Raw genomic sequence first — 19,797 nt, forward strand, 5'->3', positions numbered from 1 at the left:
ATAAAAATCAAATATACATTTTTGTATTATCAATGGCACCAATTACTTCATACTTATAATCAACAACCAAATATGGAGGATGTTAACTCTTTAAATTTATAAAAGCTATAGATGACCCTGTGGAAAGATAAGCTCTATGAAGACTTAATAAAATATTTCAATATAGGTCAAGTTTTACTAAGGCTACATATACACAAAATCTCACTGAAATAAAAAGATTAGAAGGTCCCACATATCTCCATTTTGAGTAAACAAAATTTTTATTATCATTTATCTGAAAAGCTGTGTTTAAGTACTTGAAAGGTTTTAAAAGCTTTAATATCTCCTTGCAAAAATAGTTTATGCCACTGAAGTAAAATGACAGAAAGAAATTCTGTCATAAACTTAGCTTATTCTAAATTTGGACAAATTCTAAGACAATGAAGCCCAAATTGTGTGTTTTTCCAGTAGACAGCTTAACAGGAAACTGGGTGATTCCACTGATGTTCATGTTTTTCACAGTATTTTCCAAATTATTATAAACAATTAAACATATCCATGAGAAATTAGCAATGTTCTCTTTCAGCTCAGCCAGAATGTAGTTTAAACTGGAGACATACGCTTTTACAAACTGACAACTGGTGGCCAATATGACATATATTGGTGGCCTTGGTCCAGTTCCCACTGGACAGGTGTCTTCATCACAGAAAAACTTAACTAATTACACCAATTGGCACCTTTTTTGGGGGGGAAATGGGGTAATCTCCTAAGAAGATAGCCGACTTCTCATTCACAGAAGTTAATACTCTTGTACAGATGCAACAGGATAAGTTAGTAAGTCAGGATCTGTTCTTGCATTTGTCTGAGCAGTTGGTATTTGCTTCTTCTTCCCCTACCAGTGCCAGCACTGCTTCTGAAGACCGATGAGAGGAGATTATTCTGAATTGTCTAAATAGGAAAGGCAATGGAGGGGAGTACTAATATAGTATGCATGGGTGGTGACTTTAAAGGGGAGAAAGGAGGAGGATGGCTACACCAAAAAGGGTCTGAGAGCTTCTCTTGAGCCTGGGAAGGGAAGTGAGACTTTTTAGGGCATAGAATTTCCCCAGGTATAGAAATTTACCCACACCCCCATGTGAAGCCACCAAGGGAGACCGCACCTTTGAAGGAAGGGTTAAGGGGTATGGTGAGAACTAAACATTAAACTCTCAGGTCTCGGGAATCTTGGGAAAAGCGCCCACCTCAGGCCCAAGATTTTGCCTAGAGACAGAGTAAAATAAAAGAGCTTTGTAAGGAACTTGACCATTTGTTCCAGGAGATCATTAAAAGTAACAGTATGGGCTAAATGTCTCCAATTTAAATTAAAGTCTGGCTTCTAACACAAGGATCTCTATAAGACTCCCAGAAACTGCGTTTACCCAGTTGATGGAAGAAATTTCACAAACATCAATGAGGCTGAACTGTCAGCCAAACAAGTAGGTGAGGAATCTCAAAGAGGTTCGTCTTAGTGCAGCAAGGAAAGGAATGTGATGTAAAGCATCCTAGTATGGTGTCCCCAAATTGATTTTTACTCCTTAGAGAAAATGGGTTGAAGACCAGACTCCTCACATCAAATGTGATGATCTTTGATGTATCAACTTGACTAAGCTACATCTAGATATCACGGTAAAATATTTTGTAGATGTGACTGAAATCCCAAATCAGTTGACTTTAAATTAGGGAGATTACCTTACTTAATTGGATAGGCCTGATTCAATCATTTGAAAGGCTTAAAGAGCAGACATGAAGAAATTCTAAGAAGAAAGTAATTCTGCCTACAGACAGCAGCTTCAGCCTGCTGCTGAGAGTTCCACCCTCCCTCCCATCTTGAGGGCCCGCCCTACAGATTTCAGACTTGCATCCAACTCTTAATTTGCATAAGTCAATTCCCTGCCATGAATCTCTTAATATACATCTCCTACTGGTTGAATTTCTCTGGTTGAAACCTGACTAATACACCAAACACTTCAAGTCTTTATCACAGGACAAAGAATGGTTATTTAGAACAGTGGCTTCCAAAAGTCTGACTGTGACCTGTAGGAGTTATGAAATCCATCTAATGGGGACATAAATAGCACTGAAAAAAGTCAAGCAGAAAAGAAAGAATAGAATAGAAAACATCATGTTCATTATAAGTAGAGTGTGCATTATACTTTAAAACTTTCAGTTTTAAATGAACACACCTACACACACGTACATGTACCATCTCTTGATATAAAACGCTAATAACTTAGAGACCAAAGAAGTACACTTAAAAATTAATTTAAAAGAAATCTAAAAAACATAGATAATTCCTGTTTAACTTGCATTCTATTCTAAAAGTCAAAACAGATAATACAAACTTTCCAAACTACTGAGCTCATGAATTGTGACAGCAGATGGAGAAATAATTACCCTTCACATTTCCTCCTCTTTTGAGCCAGTGATTCTTGCTTCAAATTCTTACTGATCACCACCTCAGGTATCGACACTGTGATCAGTACTGGAAATATCTTATTCATCTCAGACCTATGACCATACGCAGCAGAAGAGTGTAACAGAGGGATGAGGCCAACACTATGACAGCACACAGCAGAGACGTCCAAACTTACCTGGGAGGAAGCGGAGGAGAAGCAAGCATAAAGGATCTCCAGAGAAAGCCTGAGAGCACAGACTTCAGCCAGCTGCATTTAGCATCAGCAAAAATAAATGGCAGAGGGAAGGTGTACAGAAGGTGTTCTGGCAAAAAGAGTACCGGGTACAAGGTAGGAATGGAAAGAATAGAATTATAGAACAGGAAGTAATTTGATATGGCCAAGCGGGAGTGGCAAATGCATGGTGAGAGATAGGACAAATGTATATAGGGAGAGCTTTGTAACACATGGTCAATTGTATGAATAAAATGCATGTGCTCCAACCCTGAAAGGGCCTGGGTATTTGTGAAGAGGATTAGAGGAGCTGGAAGAGAGACATGAGTTTTTGGGGGACTTAGTGGGAGCCGAGGCCCTGGTGGTACTAAGACGTTCCCAAAGTGCCCCTACTGGTATGGCCTGTGGATCACACAGCAGAAGGAATGCAGGCATATGGACACACTGCCTTCTAAGAGCAATGGGGAAGCAAAAACAGCATAGGCTTCCATAGTTCTCAGTAGGAATGAGAACTGAAGTTCCTCTTCCAAGGTCAGCCAGGACAATACAGGCACATGGGTGACAACAGCAACAAAAGACCTACCTTTGCTAAATACATCTGTAAGATTTTTAGGGGTAAAATTATGTAAAAATTATAGAAGGTAACAGCCCATCTCAAATCCCGCACTTAAGCAGTATGCTAGTCTCTGGAAGAGAGAACCCATGCTTGAAGTTTATCATCAACTACTGGGCAGTCAAATAATAACAACCAAAGTTGTGCAATTTTCTAAAATCTCAAACAGGTTAAGAGCTGATAGAGCTACAAAGCATTTTAGCTAGCACCAAGTGTTCTAGCACCATCTGAGACCTACATGGTCAACCGAAACTTTTAATTTTTGTAAAAGTCAGGAGTAAAATATGCTTAATTTTTACACTCAGCAATCTGAAGCCAGACATCACATGGTAGAACAACTGAAAAACCAAACGAAGCACAAACAACCAATTGTTAGGGGATGCATATATACATGAGGACCCTGATGCTCTGGTACAAGGCTGAGTTTGTAAAGCTAAGACTAGATGCAAGAGGAATTTGACTACACTTTGGGCAGATGTGATCAATGTTGCAATTAATCCTGTTACCTCACAAAACAGGAAAAGACCCTGTTTTCTTATAAACAAACTGTTTGGTGCATTTAGGCTTCTCCAAGAACTTGGTCAAATGCAACTGACTGATTCAGGATCAACGCTGAAAATGTCAGCGCACTAAATCTACAAATGGTATCTATCTCACACTTTCTTCATCTATAGGTAAAACCTAAAGGGTAGGACTGACAAGAAAACAAGACAAGCAGCAATCTTTGTCAAAACACGTGGGGACAGTGCTACCATATTGGTGTGTTTGAGGCAAAAGCTGCCATCACTTACATTACCATAGGATTAATGGTCAATCTGGAGTCACTAAATCCTTGAATCACACTAACTTTGACCTCATATATCTTATAATAGAAATGATGGCTTTGAAAATACTGTGTTAACCACTTTGGTTCTTAAATCAATGGTCTCCACGAGCTCAGAAACTGTCTATACAAAGATGTCAGCAAAGCTAAGTAGTAATTTGTTAAAAAACAAGTGAAGGCCTTATAGACAGAGAAGAGGATGCACCAATCACTTCTACCAGACCCCCTCATTCCTACAGATGGTCCACATTCCTGGACCCGTTCGATGCCTTCATAGCACCTTGCATTCAAAGTGCCCACAAATCAAAGTTGTAATGCTTTCATGCTCTACCTCCTAAAACTCTCTCCCATTTGATGACAATTGGACCCTTTGGGTCAAGTGAACTTGAAAAGGCAGTCAGTCACTAACATATCTTCCTCTTCCTCTCCCCTGCCTCTATACCCACTTGAAATTAGTCAAAATCTCCTGTTGACTTTATCTTTTAAAGGACTCTTCTCATTCCTTCCTATTCCCTGACTGCTCAGATCCCCAGTAATGAAATTATTCTATAATGAATTTATTGCATTCTGCTCTCCTACAACTTATTATACACCACACCTAAATGCCATTTTTCAAGCGTGATTCTAATCATGTTACTGTGGCTGGGGAACATAATCGGGAGATTAGATTGGGGTAAGAAACAGAAAGAGAGTGAATTTATGAGTGATTTTACATTTCTTCTGCCTCCCAAGGTTCTGGATGCCCTCAAGAATAAAGTTCAAATATTTTAGAAGGACTTCAAAATTCTCCAAGACCAGACTCCAGACTATATGGCCAGGCTTTGCCTGAACTATTTCCTTTTACTCATCCTATCATGCAAAAATTGTTAAGTTACTATTTTGTTATGTGTTTGTAAAGCTATCTTTCATCTTTTTTTTTTTTGGTCTTTCCTACAGAATTTATCACATTCTGTTATGTACTGTATTGATCTATGACCATATTTTCTATTCAAATAAACTCCTTAGGAGTGTATTATAGTCTTACTCATCTTTCTATAACCCACTGGTTTTGTTTTTGGTTTTTTCTTTCCAGCTTGAGGGAGATATAGCTAACAAAATAAAAATTGTATCCATTTAACATGATGTATCTATCTAACAACATGATGTTTCAAGGTCTGGGTACACTGTGAAACCTTTACAAGAATCAATAACATCTACTGTTAACAGTACAGTGTCTTTTATAATGTCAGGGATCTATATATGGATGGTATCTTAAATCAGAACTGCTGCAGAGCAAAAGCAAAGTGACCTTCAGAAGGCAAAGGAAGTCCCTATCATAAAAAGCTTTAAAATAAAACTTAAAACTACAAAATAAGTAAGCCTTCACAAAAGCATAGTTTGGGATGCTCTTTAGCAGTCATCCATTAGCTAACTATAACCCAGTTAGTAGTACCATTTGAAAGGCTACACAGTCTAGAAGAGATGATGGAATAACATGATCTTCCTGATTACTTATGTCAGCGATCAAGACTTAGAAAAGAATGTACATTTGTTATAATTAATTGTATATCTTATTGTAGATAATACAGGAAAAGACCACAATCTTCCTTTTCTAAAGGCCAGTTGGCTCCCAGAGAGATGTTTTAGAATGCCCCTCCTTGGATCGTTTTAGTGTGACTGATGGAAGAGGTCATTTGGTAGAACTGATACTTTTTTAATGTATTTCAGAATGCTAATATAAAAAGTCTATTGGTAGGAATAGGGTAGTCAAGGGCAATTAGCTTTATTGGCTGTGAAAATGTACCATTTGAGGGATATCATAATGGCTAATATTGCATTCTCTGGTTGAAATGAGGGGCTGGCAGGTGGTTAAAGTGTGTGGACTTCCATATGTAAATATATAGAAGTTGTCTGCTCCCTTTGTAGCCTTGAGTGCAGCATCTGTCTCTAAATGATAAGGGGTCAGTTAAGGCCCTAATGTCCCACAACTGTGGCAGATTTGCTGAATAAAATCCAGCAGTCACTTTCACAGTTCTGCTTCTGATCATGGTGGTCTATCTGTGAGAAACTGCATCTGCTGATGCCTGTTGTCTCCCACGCCAAAAAAACACAAACCATCCAGTGTGGAAGAGCTCAAGGCTGCTGAAACCCTTCCCCACCTCAACTCCACCTGCTGCGCTGGCTGGCACTCGGAAGGTCAATGTGTGTGTCATGCGTCCTAAATTTGATAAAACTGCTGTTTGCCTCTTGCGAATCAGCCTGATGTGACCAAAACACTTAGAAGTTTGACACAACTCTAAGCTGTATTAGAGAATGAGCTGAATTAGAGACTTGCACCTCACCCTTTCCCTGTGGAAGAAACAACAACAAAAAAAACCGCTGCTCCATTGCTGGCTCTCTTGCCATATATATAACAGAAATGTCTATCAATAAACCTGCTATCATAAGATTTTCAACAGTGACCATTAGGTGAACCATGAGGACAACCCACCCAAAGAGCAGACTTTCTTTTCTTCAATTTCGTTCAAAAATACTTAAACAGAAAATGATAGGTAGGTAATAAGGAGATAAGCAAGAAGAGGATAATTGTAGCTACCATTAAGTGACTCTACCAGAGATAAGCATCTCATTTAAATCCCATAATTTTTCTGTTTTGCAGCTCAGTGAACTTCAGGTTCATAAATGACATTCCGTCCAAAGACACACATCACTTCTCGGCTTTTTGGCTAAGATCAAGTGTCCAAAGACACATGGAAAATATATGAAGTGACAACAGTAACCCAAGCCCAGGGCTGGCTGAATTAAAACTTCATGCTCTTTCCCCCATGCCATTGTGCTTTAAGTAGAGGAAGCATTATTAAGAACACCAAAGCATAGGGGCATCTGGGTGGCTCAGTCCGTTGAGCGTGGGACTACTGATTTTTGGCTCAAGTCATGACCTCGGGGTCATGAGATCCAGCTCCAAACTCCACATAGCACTTCATGTTCAGCAGGGAGTCTGCTTCTTTCCCTCTCTTTCCCTCTGCCTCTCCCCCTACTTGTGCTCTCTCTCTAAAATAAAGAAATCCTTAAAAATTAATTAATTAATTGAAATAAAATAAAAATAGAAACCACCAAAGCATAAAAGAATCACTCCTATATAGAATAAACACTACAACCCCCAACATCGCAACTGCAAAAAGCCAATTAGTGGCAGTGGGAAGATTCCAACCTAAAGTAACTAAAGTATCTAAATGCAAATGGAATTTACAAGGAATTAAAACCAGGCAATGGGGTTGATAAACTATCAATCTAATATACTGCAGAGAAAGTAAACTGGCAGTTATGAAGTTATGTTAAAGATCTTCAAAACTTTAGTACCAATTGACCTAATAAATTCTAAGGATTTGATCTAATGAGATCATAGATGCACAGAAATGTTTATGTGAAACACTAATAACAGTATTACTTTATTTATTTATTTATTTATTTATTTATTTATTTATTTATTTTTAAAAAATAGTGATGTGTATTTCTTTCTCATTGAACATAGGAAAGCTCTACTCCAGGCAGTCACTCAGGGACCCAGGATCCCACCATCTGTCACTTCACAAGTTCCTGCAACAGTATTACTTTAAAAGGAAAAAGAAATCAAAGCAATCTAAATGTTCAAAAGAAGAAAGATAAAATAAATATTGGTATATCTATAAGATAGAACACAATGATTCTCACAGGTGCATCATAACAATTATGCTCTATAAGATTATTTTGTTACACAAAAAATGTTCAAATTTATGGTATGGGAAAAAGATTATAAAAGCACGTGTGTGTACACACACAGAATAAGAATGATCCCCATTAGTATATAGACATAACTTCTTGAGAACAAGGATTATAACTTATTTTATTTTCTTTATATTTTTCTGGCTTTTTAAAAATATAGAGCTTTGATAAATAATTGTAGAATAATAAATGTTATTTTAAAAACACTCATTACCAAATCTTGAATGATCAGTGAGCATGTCTTTCCATACACTTTTGTAAAAGCAAGTTTGTCTGGTTTTATATTAATTTTAAATGTATTTTAATACCACCTTCAGTGTTAATTTATATAGTGATAACTATACAGTGTTTGCAATGATGGCACTAAGTAACAAAAAGACCTTGTGTTTTATAAATCTTAAATGCAAAATAAAATCATGTTCAGGTTTTTTTTTTTTTTTAATGTAATAAGCATATAGTGTCAAGCAGAGTAGAAACCAGTTTTACAGTTATACTATCATTGACCAAGCAAACAAACAAAAAAATACTGGTGAGTTTTTACCTTAAATACTTAAACATTTCTAAAGCCTTGAACCTCAAGCAAAATAACAAAGATCTAGGTCTGAATCCCTTTTGGAGAGAAATTCGTTAACTAGAATACTCTGGTTTTAATTCTGAGAATATGCTAAGGAAAATCAAATGTACATCTTCTTCTTCCAAACATCTGGCTGAGGGTTTATTCAGTGGAAAATCATACTCATGCTGAGCAAAAACTAATACTATGCTTCGGTTGAAGTTTTCTGGGCTAGATTCACAATGCCTTTGTGTGTGTTTAAGTTTCTGTGGAATGATTTTTGTCATCACATGAAAACAGAAGAACTAGTCCCCTAAGCTACATCTATAGATAGGTATTGCATACTCACCGGTCTGAAAAATACAGCTTTCCTTAAAACTCAGTAAAATTAGAAATTAGTTTCATTCGGAAGAAAAATTAGCTTCTCAAGTACACAATCACAGAATTTTACAACCAGATAGGATCCTGGCAACTGCCCAAATCCAGATGCAAACAAAGACCACAGACGCCACTCCCTCTCCTTCCTGTGGTGGACTAACAAAGGTGAGTAATGCTAGCTAAGTCCAGCGTCCTCCACACATGTTCACTGCAGTCTGCTAACTGATCCTGCCAGGAGGAGGACAAAAGACACTTATTTGCCATATCTGGTCTCATCTTTCATTTTAGTTTCAGATAAACACATCCAAGATTACAGTTACCCAAAGTTGATGTTGGAACAATGATTTCCAGATGAGTTACAGAGTATTCTTGGTATTATCTACTATTCCTTCAGAACGGTTCTCTATAAAAAAAAGGACAAGTGGCAAAATAAGTCCTTTCACATGAGCCAAAGTGAGCTCTCCTTCAGAAAACAATTCTAGTTTGGATGTCGCAGGTATTCTTCACATTTAAGTTGAACAAATTGAAAAGCATTTGAAGACAAAGTATGTAAAAATGACAGTAGTTGTTTTAAGGTAGCTGGATTATGAATTTGTTTTATTGCCTTTAATATTCTCATATTTTGCTTTACTGCACAAAAAAAAGGGAAATGAAGAAACTCACTTAATTTTTTATTTAAAAAGCAATACATTATGATTATTATTCTGTGTCAACATGGTGACACAGAAGATCGGCTCTTCTACTTGTGTTATCTTAAGTAAGTTGGCCTTTGTAGACTCAAATTTGCCTCATGTGTAAACGTGAGAGGAGTTAATGAAGGAAATGGTTCTAGATCACTTTCAGCTCTGGAATTCCAAAACTATACCTACAAGCAATTTGCTGTCTGAACGGAGAATATAGTTCCATTAATGGTTTCCAGTCTTAACGGTGTCACTGACCATTTGGCAGAAACAGAACTATCTTTCCTCTGCCTTTATTTCATGTGAAAGGACATCAATCAGTGTATGCCTCTAGGCCCCTTCACTCACTGATACCACCCCAGGTAAAAATGATTTACTTCTAGGAGTGCGGAACTCTGCTCTGCTCTTTGGGAGCAGGCTCTCTACAGAGAGCACACATTCTGGTCTGTGCCTCCATGCTGTCACTTAAAAATTCTCTTGGGTGGAGAGACCTGTTGTTTTCTGGTGCCAGCAGGGACTGAGGTAAGTCTGGTGCTAGCAGCGACTGAATGGGTAAGTCTAAATAAATATTGAGAGTATACTTGATTAGAGAAAGAGAAATCTGGAAGACATTATCAATTTCTCAATAAGATAAAAGTAAACACCTGGGTGCTATCCATTAACATCTGAATTATATTCTCTTCTATGTCTTAGGGGATGAGGAAATGTTATAGAAGGCAGATTCATATTTCAGCACAACTACAATAAGGGTATTAGGTAGCTTCACAGAGCAGAATGACAATGATTTGACCAACCTTACAATGGGTCAGCTTTACACTTCTGACCCATCTGTATACTAAATTTTTTTTCTGAACTGAAATAGCATTTTCATGAATTTCACTAACTTCTTGTCTAAAGTATCGACCACTTTATAAGTAATGTTCACTCTTTTCCTTGATGTTCATTTCCTGGCTCTTGAGCTAAAGTTCAAATGTATTATGTACACCTCCCTGAATCTCCAAACACTAGTATGTATATATTATTAGGGAAGTGCAGTAGAAAAGCACATGGGTGAGCAAAAGAAATGTCTGGCCTAATGCAACAAAACTAGGGGTAGGGTTTTTTTTTTTTTTAAGATTTAATTTATTTATTCATGAGAGACACAGAGAGAGAGACAGAGACACAGAAGGAGGGAGAAGCAGGCTCCATTCCATGCTCCACAGGCAGATGGAGAGCCCAACATGGACCTCGATCCTGAGTCTCCAGGACCACACCCTGGGCTGAAGGCAGTGCTCAACGGCTGAGCCACCCAGGCTGCCCTTGGGGTAGGTTTTAGGAGAAACCTTTACTTCCCGCCTAGTGTTTAGAACTGTCTACACAGGGCTCTTGGTGATACTCACTGTACTTCTTATATAAACAAACCGTACAGCTATAAATGCTGCAGAATAATTCAAACATTCTTTTGGCTGAAGACAACAGCTGAAACAAACCACCACTGACGAAGTTGACTAAAATTCTTCCCCAAATTCTCCATTTTCACCAAATGATTCCACATGTCCTAGTAGTTTCCTGAAAGCCTTCTACTATGTCCTGGGTCTTTTGCTAATTTTCAAATGAATGCAACTGAGAATCACTGCCAAGATCAGGAACCTTCTCCAAATTTCTGGATTCTAATCCTCTGGAAATGTCAGATTCTAGACAACAGGTCCCTCCATCTATGGAATTCTAATACACCTCCAATTATAACCTAGAATAAGCATCTTCTATCCCTCTGAAAACTGACCTGGAAGTCTCCCAACCATAAGAAAAATGAAGGCAGTACCTGCTCATATGCACGTATAGGAGTGAAAAAAGACTAATCCGAGAGAGGCATTCAAAGGCATTAAGGATACTACAACTGATCTTTACAAGATTATATTTTTCTGAATTATAGTTTAGGACTCTGTTGTCCTAAATAGGATTACACACTCCAGGTTAACGCCTGTTACTTTTTTTTTTTTAAGATTTTATTTATTTATTTATCCATGAGAGAGAGAAAGAGAGAGGCAGACACAGGCAGAGGGAGAAGCAGGCTCCATGCAGGGAGCCCGATGTAGGACTCAATCCTGGGTCTCCAGGATGACGCCCTGGGCTGAAGGTGGTGCTAAACCACTGAGCCACCAGGGCTGCCCACTCCTGTTACTTTTTAATATTATTATTATTGTCATTGTTGTTGTTACTGGTTTATTGTTAAGTTCCTTTTTCACTAACTAACTAAAGATAATCTAATATTAGGCTATTTCTTCTCAGATAAAACAGAATGAAGGCCAGTATGAAAAAAGTAATTAAAACATAGAGGAATAGTATGTCTGGAATTCTTAATTTTTATTTCTGACATTTGTAAATATCTCAAATGTAGTTCATAAAGAAATAATTCCAGGTACAGTGTAAGATGGTAGAAAGAAAATCTACAATCCCTCCCTAAAAACCCCACATATGCCATATGATTATATAAGGTTTCAAACTTATTTAGCCAAAATACAGATTATTATTAGAAACAAAGTGGTCACACAGAAAGGAAATAAATACCAAAGATCACAGTTTAGTCCAATAGCCTCAAAATTCCCTAGTAGGAGGCACATGTGCTTATACAGGATAGAGTTCTGCTAGAACCACCTTAAAATATATATCCTGTCTTTTAAAAAGATAAGAACTATAAAATGAAGTTCTGTAATGTTTTTGCTGTGAAAAGACAAGATCCCTTTCTATACTTCTGGACTATGTGGGACAACCTGTTCAACAGTATACTTTAAAACCACATTAAGAGGGATCCCTGGGTGGCACAGCGCTTTGGCGCCTGCCTTTGGCCCAGGGCGTGATCCTGGAGACCCGGGATCGAGTCCCACGTGGGGCTCCCGGTGCACGGAGCCTGCTTCTCCCTCTGCCTGTGTCTCTGCCCCTCTCTCTCTCTCTCTGTGTGACTATCATAAATAAATTAAAAAAAAAAAAAACACAAACATTAAGATGTTAACAATCTGGGAACTATAAAATGTTAACCATCTGGGAACTGGATATGAAGCACATAAAATTTTCTGTACTATCTTTGCAAGTTTCCTACAAATCTAAATCTCTTCTAAATTTTTTTGGAGGAAAAATTAAGCCTTACTTATTTTTTAGAAACCAAACCATTAGGAAAATATATCACAGCCTTGAAACAGCAAACACAGGCTCTATTATCATTTCAGTAATAAGTTGGTAAAAGACAAGGCCCTCATCTATTCTAAATTTTAAAAGATTATTTGAAGAAAAAAGATGGGGAAACCATTTGGTTACTTACATGAAAAAGAAAGGAGAAAAAAAAACATACGTTAAATTCTATCCCTACCTAGTATCATATGTAAAATAAATTCCAAAAATTCCAAGTGGATTAAAAACATAAACTGAAAAGCAAACTCTTAAATTTTTAGATAAAAATGCAAAAGAAGATATTTATGACATGAGAAGATTTCTAAAAGTGATAGAAAAAGAAGTACAGCATATTAGTTATTAGGACCACATTAAAATTCAAAATGTATCTTAAAATAACACACACAGATTGAAAATATAAGTCATAAAAACATACCGATAAATTGGTATTCAATATATATATATTTAAACCTCATTAAAATAATTATTAAGAATGAAAATCAGCTGGGTTGCCCAGTGGTAGAGCATCTGCCTTGGGCTCAGGGCATGATCCCGGGGTCCTGGAATTGAGTTCCACATTGGGCATCCTGCAGGGAGTCTGCTTTTCCCTCTGCCTAGGTCTCTGCCTCTCTCTCCCTGTGTCTCTCATGAATAAATAAATTAAAAATCTTTAAAAAAAAATTAAAAACAAACATATAGAATAATAGGGCAAGATATGAACACACAACTCACAGAAAAAAAGAAAATCTAATGGCTAACAAACATATAAGGTGTCCTACTTTACTAGCAATCAGAAAAATATAAATTAAAACGATGAGTTCCACTTTAAAATCATTAGATAGGCCAAGTACTGGTGAGAATGTGGAGGAACGGGAACTGGTGAAGAGTTAGCATAGCCCTCTGAAAAGTAATCTGGAAGCAGATTACTTTCAGATCTAAAGTTACTGATACATTTCCTAAAACACGGCCAGTCCACACAGAAAAACCCACCATGGAGAAACATTTGCTCCTGTGGATATGTAAATATGTACAAGGATGTATATTGCAGCATTGTTTGTGAGAGTGATAAGCTGTAGATAATTGCCATGTCCATAGCAAGAAAATGAATAAATTCTGGAAGAATGTTGCTCTGGGAATACATGTGGGCTATAGCTCAGGAATCAATAAAGACAAGTATCAAAATTTTTAAATTGAAAAAAAAGTTACCAAAAAGTGCTTTTATTTGATACCAGTTACATATAATTTAAACACGTAAAATAAAAATATTACATTTACACACATATTTTAGAAGAATAAAAATGTTTGGTAACTAAAAGTACCAAATTCAGAACACGACTTCTGGGAAGGACTGCAGATGATTTTACACAGAGATGGACACTGTGGACACTGACTGAGTCTGTAATATTCTATTTTTTTAAATAGAAAAATAAAAAGTAAATACAATAAAACATTAAAATTTTACAAAATTGAGTGGTAGGTATCCCATCACGTATTCTCTATATGTTCAAAATGCTTTATAATAAAAACAAATAAAGGAAAAACTTAATGGAAATAATTACATACTGATTTTAGTTCCCAAGTTTTCACTATAGTGCTTTGTCTTTTTATTTTTTATTTTATTTTTTAATAGATTTTATTTATTTATTCATGAGAGACACACACAGAGAGAGAGAGAGAGAGGCAGAGACACAGGGAGAGGGAGAAGCAGGCTCCATGCAGAGAGCCTGACGTGGGACTCGATCCCGGGTCTCCAGGATCGCACCCCGGGCTGAAGGCAGCGCTAAACCACTGAGCCACCCGGACTGCCCAGTTTTGTCTTTTTACCTATTTTCTGTCCTCTATAACATACTTCAAATATCTAGTAACAACAGTCTTATTTCTCTGTCCCATCTGACCTTTAACATTGAGAAATTTTTTTTCCCAGACTTTTCTTTTAACATGGGCCTTAAATATAGTGTATAGTGAGCTGTCACTGGTGAACATAACTTTTTCTTTTCTCTTTTAATACAGTGATGCCTGTGGCATATACATGCTGCATTAAGTGTGAAGATTCTTCCATAAGGACTTGAAATATCTCTGCTGTTTTCTAGCTATATAGTTTCTTACAAGAAATCTGCTGTCATCTTTTTTTTTAAATTTAAATTCAATTTAGTTAACACATAATATATTATTAGTTTCCGGGGTAGAATTTAGTGATTCATCAGTTGCATATAATACTCAGTGTTCATTGTATCAAGGGCCTGCCCATCCTTCTTCTTGTTCCCTTGTATGTAATGTTCCTGTTGCCTGTGCTTTTACATTTTTATTATCACTCATTGATTTTCAGCATGTCGATTATGATGCACCACCTTAGTGTAGTTTTATTCATATTTCTTAATAGTTGAGTCCTCTGGAATGCTTGGGCATAGCATTTTCATCAAATTTTGCAAATTTAGAAAACATTCAGCATTATTTAAAATATTTTTTTCATTCCCTCATTTTTTAATCCATTTATACATATATTTCTTGCTACTGTTTGTGGTGGTGACTATGGCTGATGGTTAGTGGTTTTTCCGAACTAATTCTGAAAAGCCTATATATTCTTTTTTTCTTTTTTTTTAAGACTTATTTATTTATTTTAGAGAGACAGACAGAGAGAGCACACATGCAAGCAAGGGGAGGGGCAGAGGGAGATGGAGAGAGAGAATCTCAAGTGGACTTACCACTGAGTGCAGAGCCCAATGCAGGGATAGATCTCATAACTCTGAGATCATGACCTGAGCTGAAACCAAGAATCCAATGCTTAACTGACTGAGCCACCCAGAGGTCTCAAATTCTATATATTCTTTGTGTTCCATAGCCACTGACTTCTCTGGTTGGTTGGCTTAGTACATAGCTAGTAATTTAGACAAGATTTCTTTAACCACCTGGAACCAACAAAGCTCCGGTCTTTGCGGAGTTCTGCGTGTGTTGGAGCACACCTTCACCACCACCAGACAGCAGACAACTCTACCTCAGCCTTCACTTCCAGCTTACACAGAGCCTCCAGATCAGCCAGGTAAGAGCAAAGGGCTGTCACAGATATTTCCTGAGCATGTTTAATGTTTAATGCCCTAAATCTTTGCACAGGCTTCCAGATTTCCAGGATTATGTCAGAGCTTCTTCAAAGTCCCCTATGACTTATTCTCCAGGTTTTCCTTCCTAGTTAGCCTACTATTTGTTCCTATGATATCTAACCACTTTGGGCCTAGGAATATTTAATAATCGTTTGTTTGTAACAAATATTTCCCCCACACCATTTTTTTTTTTAAAGGCCATTTGCACTTAGAACCGAGTCAGGGGGTGGCACAGCGGTTTGGCGCCTGCCTTTGGCCCAGGGCGCAATCCTGGAGACCCGGGATCGAATCCCACATCAGGCTCCCGGTGCATGGAGCCTGCTTCTCCCTCTGCCTGTGTCTCTGCCTCTCTCTCTCTCTGTGACTATCATAAAAAAAAAAAAAAAAAAATAGAACCCTGAGTCAGGACAAATCAAGACAATTTTCATGAGCAGTGTCTTCAGAGGATCACCAGACAGGTCGAATAATGACAATTCTGTGGAAATGGTGCTGCAAAATATCTCCAACACCATATGCCCCCTCCAGTGGCTTGCCAGAGTCCTGGTTTTCAAGACCACCATGCAGGTGGGGAGTTTGGAGGGGTAAATAAGAGAGCAAATTAAAACACCACAAAGCTTGCTGTTCTTACCAAGATTCAGTTGCTTTCCCGGATTAAGTGCTTTTATGATTGCTGCAAGCCTTTGGTTTATTTCCTTTTAGTAATTTCTGAAAAAAGTTGATTCTGACCATTTTTGCAGGTGACTTCAGTCACTACACATATATTTGGCCACTAAAATTACTTCTCAGTTTACTGATGCACCTTCCAGAGCTTTGTTTTCCCCCAGTCTTTTTTTCTCTGAGTTTCATTTTAGATTGTTTCTATTGCAGTTAAATCCACCAGTACATTCTCCATCTCAAATATTACATTGCTTATCTCTAGAAGTTTACTGTGGATCTTTTTTATAACTTCCATGTCTCTACTTCATACTTAGAATCTTCTTTCTAGCATCTCAAACAGGGAACACAGTCAAAACGACTATTTTAATATACTTGTGCACTAATTCTACAATTTGTGTCATTTCAGAGTGAGTTTTGATTGCTTTTTTCCCCCACCTTATTATGCTTTTTTTTTCCTGCTTCTTTTTGTATGCTTAGAAATTTTTAATTGAATGCCAGATACTATGAATCAGGTTCTTGGGTGCTGGATATTTTTGTACGGCCACAAATATTCTTGAGGGGTTTTTTGGTTTTGGTTTTGGGTTTGTTTGTTTTTTGTTTTTTGTTTTTTTTGGAATATGGTTATTTGGAAACTTCCATTCAGGTCTTGATTTTAAGGTTTGTTAAGAAGGAATGAGTTCTATTTAGTCTAGGTCCTTTTTTTTTTTTTTTTTTTTTTAACCTACTAAGGAGGTAGGACCCTTCTCTGATACTCTATCCAATACCTGCAGCATTAAGAGATTTTCCTTTTAATTCCACTCTAACTGCTAGGAATAAGCATGATCAACACCAGATATGACATCTGGGTACTATCTTTGGTAGTTCTCTCACATGCAAGCACTGATCAGTATTCAACTCAATCTTTACAGAAGAGCCTCTGGAGTTCTCTAGAGTTGTCTCTCTGGGCAGCAATTTCTTCATCAGTAACTGACCTGTAAACTCTAGCTATCTTAGCTTCCCCAGACTCCCAGCTCTGTCACTTCACCTCAGTGATAGGGCCAAGCTCTGCCTGGGTTCCACTTAACTGCACCTTGGTGTGGTCACTTTCTTCAAGTGAAGCTGGGCTGTTTTGTTCCATTCTCTCAAGGATCACTGGTTTCCATTGCCATTGTTTCAAACAATTTGTCCATTTTTTTCTTTTTTCAAGGAGGAGGGTAAATGAAAACTTTGTTAGTATATCATGAATGGAAGCAGAAGTTGAATTTACTACTGAAATAAACTTGGAAAGACCAACTTTTATTCAACTTCATTATTATTTTAAAGCTTCCTACAGACAAAGCAACTCTGCATAGCCTATACCCAGGCACATCACTCCCACTGCCCTGCCCTTGGTGTACACAAAAACATTGAGGAACATGCAGAGACTAATGGAAAATAACTACATTGCACTAATGAGCTTTCTCAGGAAAAATGTGCTTGTGCTTATGCATACTTGATAATGAATACCAGTCAGCCGAGAGATTAATCAAAACAAAGATCTCAAGAATTAGAAATTGGTGGTATAAGAAGGCTGATATGAACTTCTAATCATTTGCACAGAATGGAGCAAAATATGACCCACAGCCTGTTTCTGTACAACCCACAAGCTAATAATGATTTTTAATTTGTAAAGGGTTGTAGAAGAAAATAAAAACAATAAAACAGAATACATATATGTGTGTTCCACATAACCTAAAATACTTGCTATCTGGTCCTTAAAGAAAAATTTTCTTAACCCTTGATATAAAGGATAAAGGCTAAACAACTCTTGAAATTACATAATAATACATAAAATAAATGTCATAGACATTCTATGTAAAAGTAAAATCAAAGATAAAAATTTTGTGTTTCAATAGAAATTATGCATTTTACATAGCATAATTAACCTTTTGGGTTAATGAGTTCTAGTTCTGTTACTGGCTTTTAGTTGTTTTGCAACTCTTTGTAAATTATAGTTAAGGGATAGATACGTAAATTCTGAATGGACTGATAGTTTTGGGTTTTTTTTAAAGATTTATTTATTTATTTATTTATTTATTTATTTATTCAGAGAGAGCGAAAGAGAGGCAGAGACACAGGCAGAGAGAGAAGCAGGCTCCATGCAGGGAGCCCGACATGGGACTGGATCCCCGGTCTCCAGGATCACACCCCGGGCTGCAGGCGGCACTAAACCGCTGCACCACCGGGGCTGCCCGTGGACTGATGGTTTTTAAGTTGACTTCCTACCCCTTGTAGAAAACCAGCTTTGCTTCCATTTGCAAGTCATTTGATATTTCTTTACCTCACATCTCACATAAATCTGTGCTGTTTTGACTTCCTCTGAACCTGTTACTTGGTTCCCAAAACATGAGTAAATTAAATTCTTTAACATGTGTTCACTCTTAAATCTGTGTATAAAAAAAAAAAACATGATTTTACCATTTTCTGAAAATTATCTTTTAACATAGCAAATAAAAATTTAGAAGATGAGAGGGAAATCGGGAAAAAAAGAAATGGAAGTTGTGGGAGAGGAAGAGTTTTTTCTCTACTCTCTTAGGTTTCTGACCTGGAGACTACAGATTAAACTGACACAAAATGTATTAACAGGAGAAAAGACATGCAATTTTGTTTCTGAGGTCTTTAAGGACACGGAAAATTCACAGAAAAGCATTAAAAATCCAAAAAGGTTTTTTACCTGGGGGCTTATAAACCATTTTAACAAAAAGCAATAAATTGTGGAGAAGTGACTAAACAAAAAGCAAGAGGGGTTGGACTCCTAGAGGTGGCAAATTGTGGGATGATGACTAGGAAATGTATGATTCGTAAGGCTGTTTAGTGAGGTTTGCTATCCAGACTTCAAATTGTCTCCTGTGATGAGAACTGTTCTCTTCTGGGTACAGGAAACAGGATACCTTTACAAAAGGACGTTCATTTCATTTTTCAAAGGAAAATTCATACCCTGCTTTTAGGCAGAAAGTGCCCCCTATACCTGCTATTTCCCTGTTGCCTTCAGCTCAAAATAATCCCTATGCCTAAGTGACATATTTTGTGGTGGCATATTCTAACACCTTTCAAAGTATACTGATACCCTCATATTCTGTAACAGTCTCTATCTGATTAAAAATAATTACTTAATTTAAAATTTTTAAAGATCACTACTAGGTGTAAATAACAAATAACAAAGATGTAAATTATATAACAAAAACCAGAAAACAAAGGAAGCTCTGGAAACAAAAACTATAACAAAGTAAGCTGGCAAAATTAAGGTCAAACATCTTTGTGCTAACAATAACTGCTTACTGAGTAGTCAGTCATTTAAATATATACAAATTAAAAAAAATAAATAAATATATACAAATTTCAGAATGTATTAAAAACTAAAGCCAACTATATAGTTACAAAAAAACTCACTCAGGATAAAATCACTCAAAAAAGTTCAAAGTGAAATGGCAGTTTTTGGAAAAAATGTAG

General features: G+C 37.0%; 1 protein-coding gene across 18 annotated transcripts in view; it reads right to left on the minus strand.

Moving 5' to 3' along the window:
* The window catches only part of PPP1R9A (protein phosphatase 1 regulatory subunit 9A), a 312,302-nt gene that overhangs the window by 158,552 nt on the left and 133,953 nt on the right, over positions 1-19,797 (minus strand). The window lies entirely within an intron of this gene.

This window comes from Canis aureus, chromosome 18 (assembly GCF_053574225.1).
Source record: "Canis aureus isolate CA01 chromosome 18, VMU_Caureus_v.1.0, whole genome shotgun sequence".
In the NCBI taxonomy this organism is placed as follows: Eukaryota; Metazoa; Chordata; class Mammalia; order Carnivora; family Canidae; genus Canis; species Canis aureus.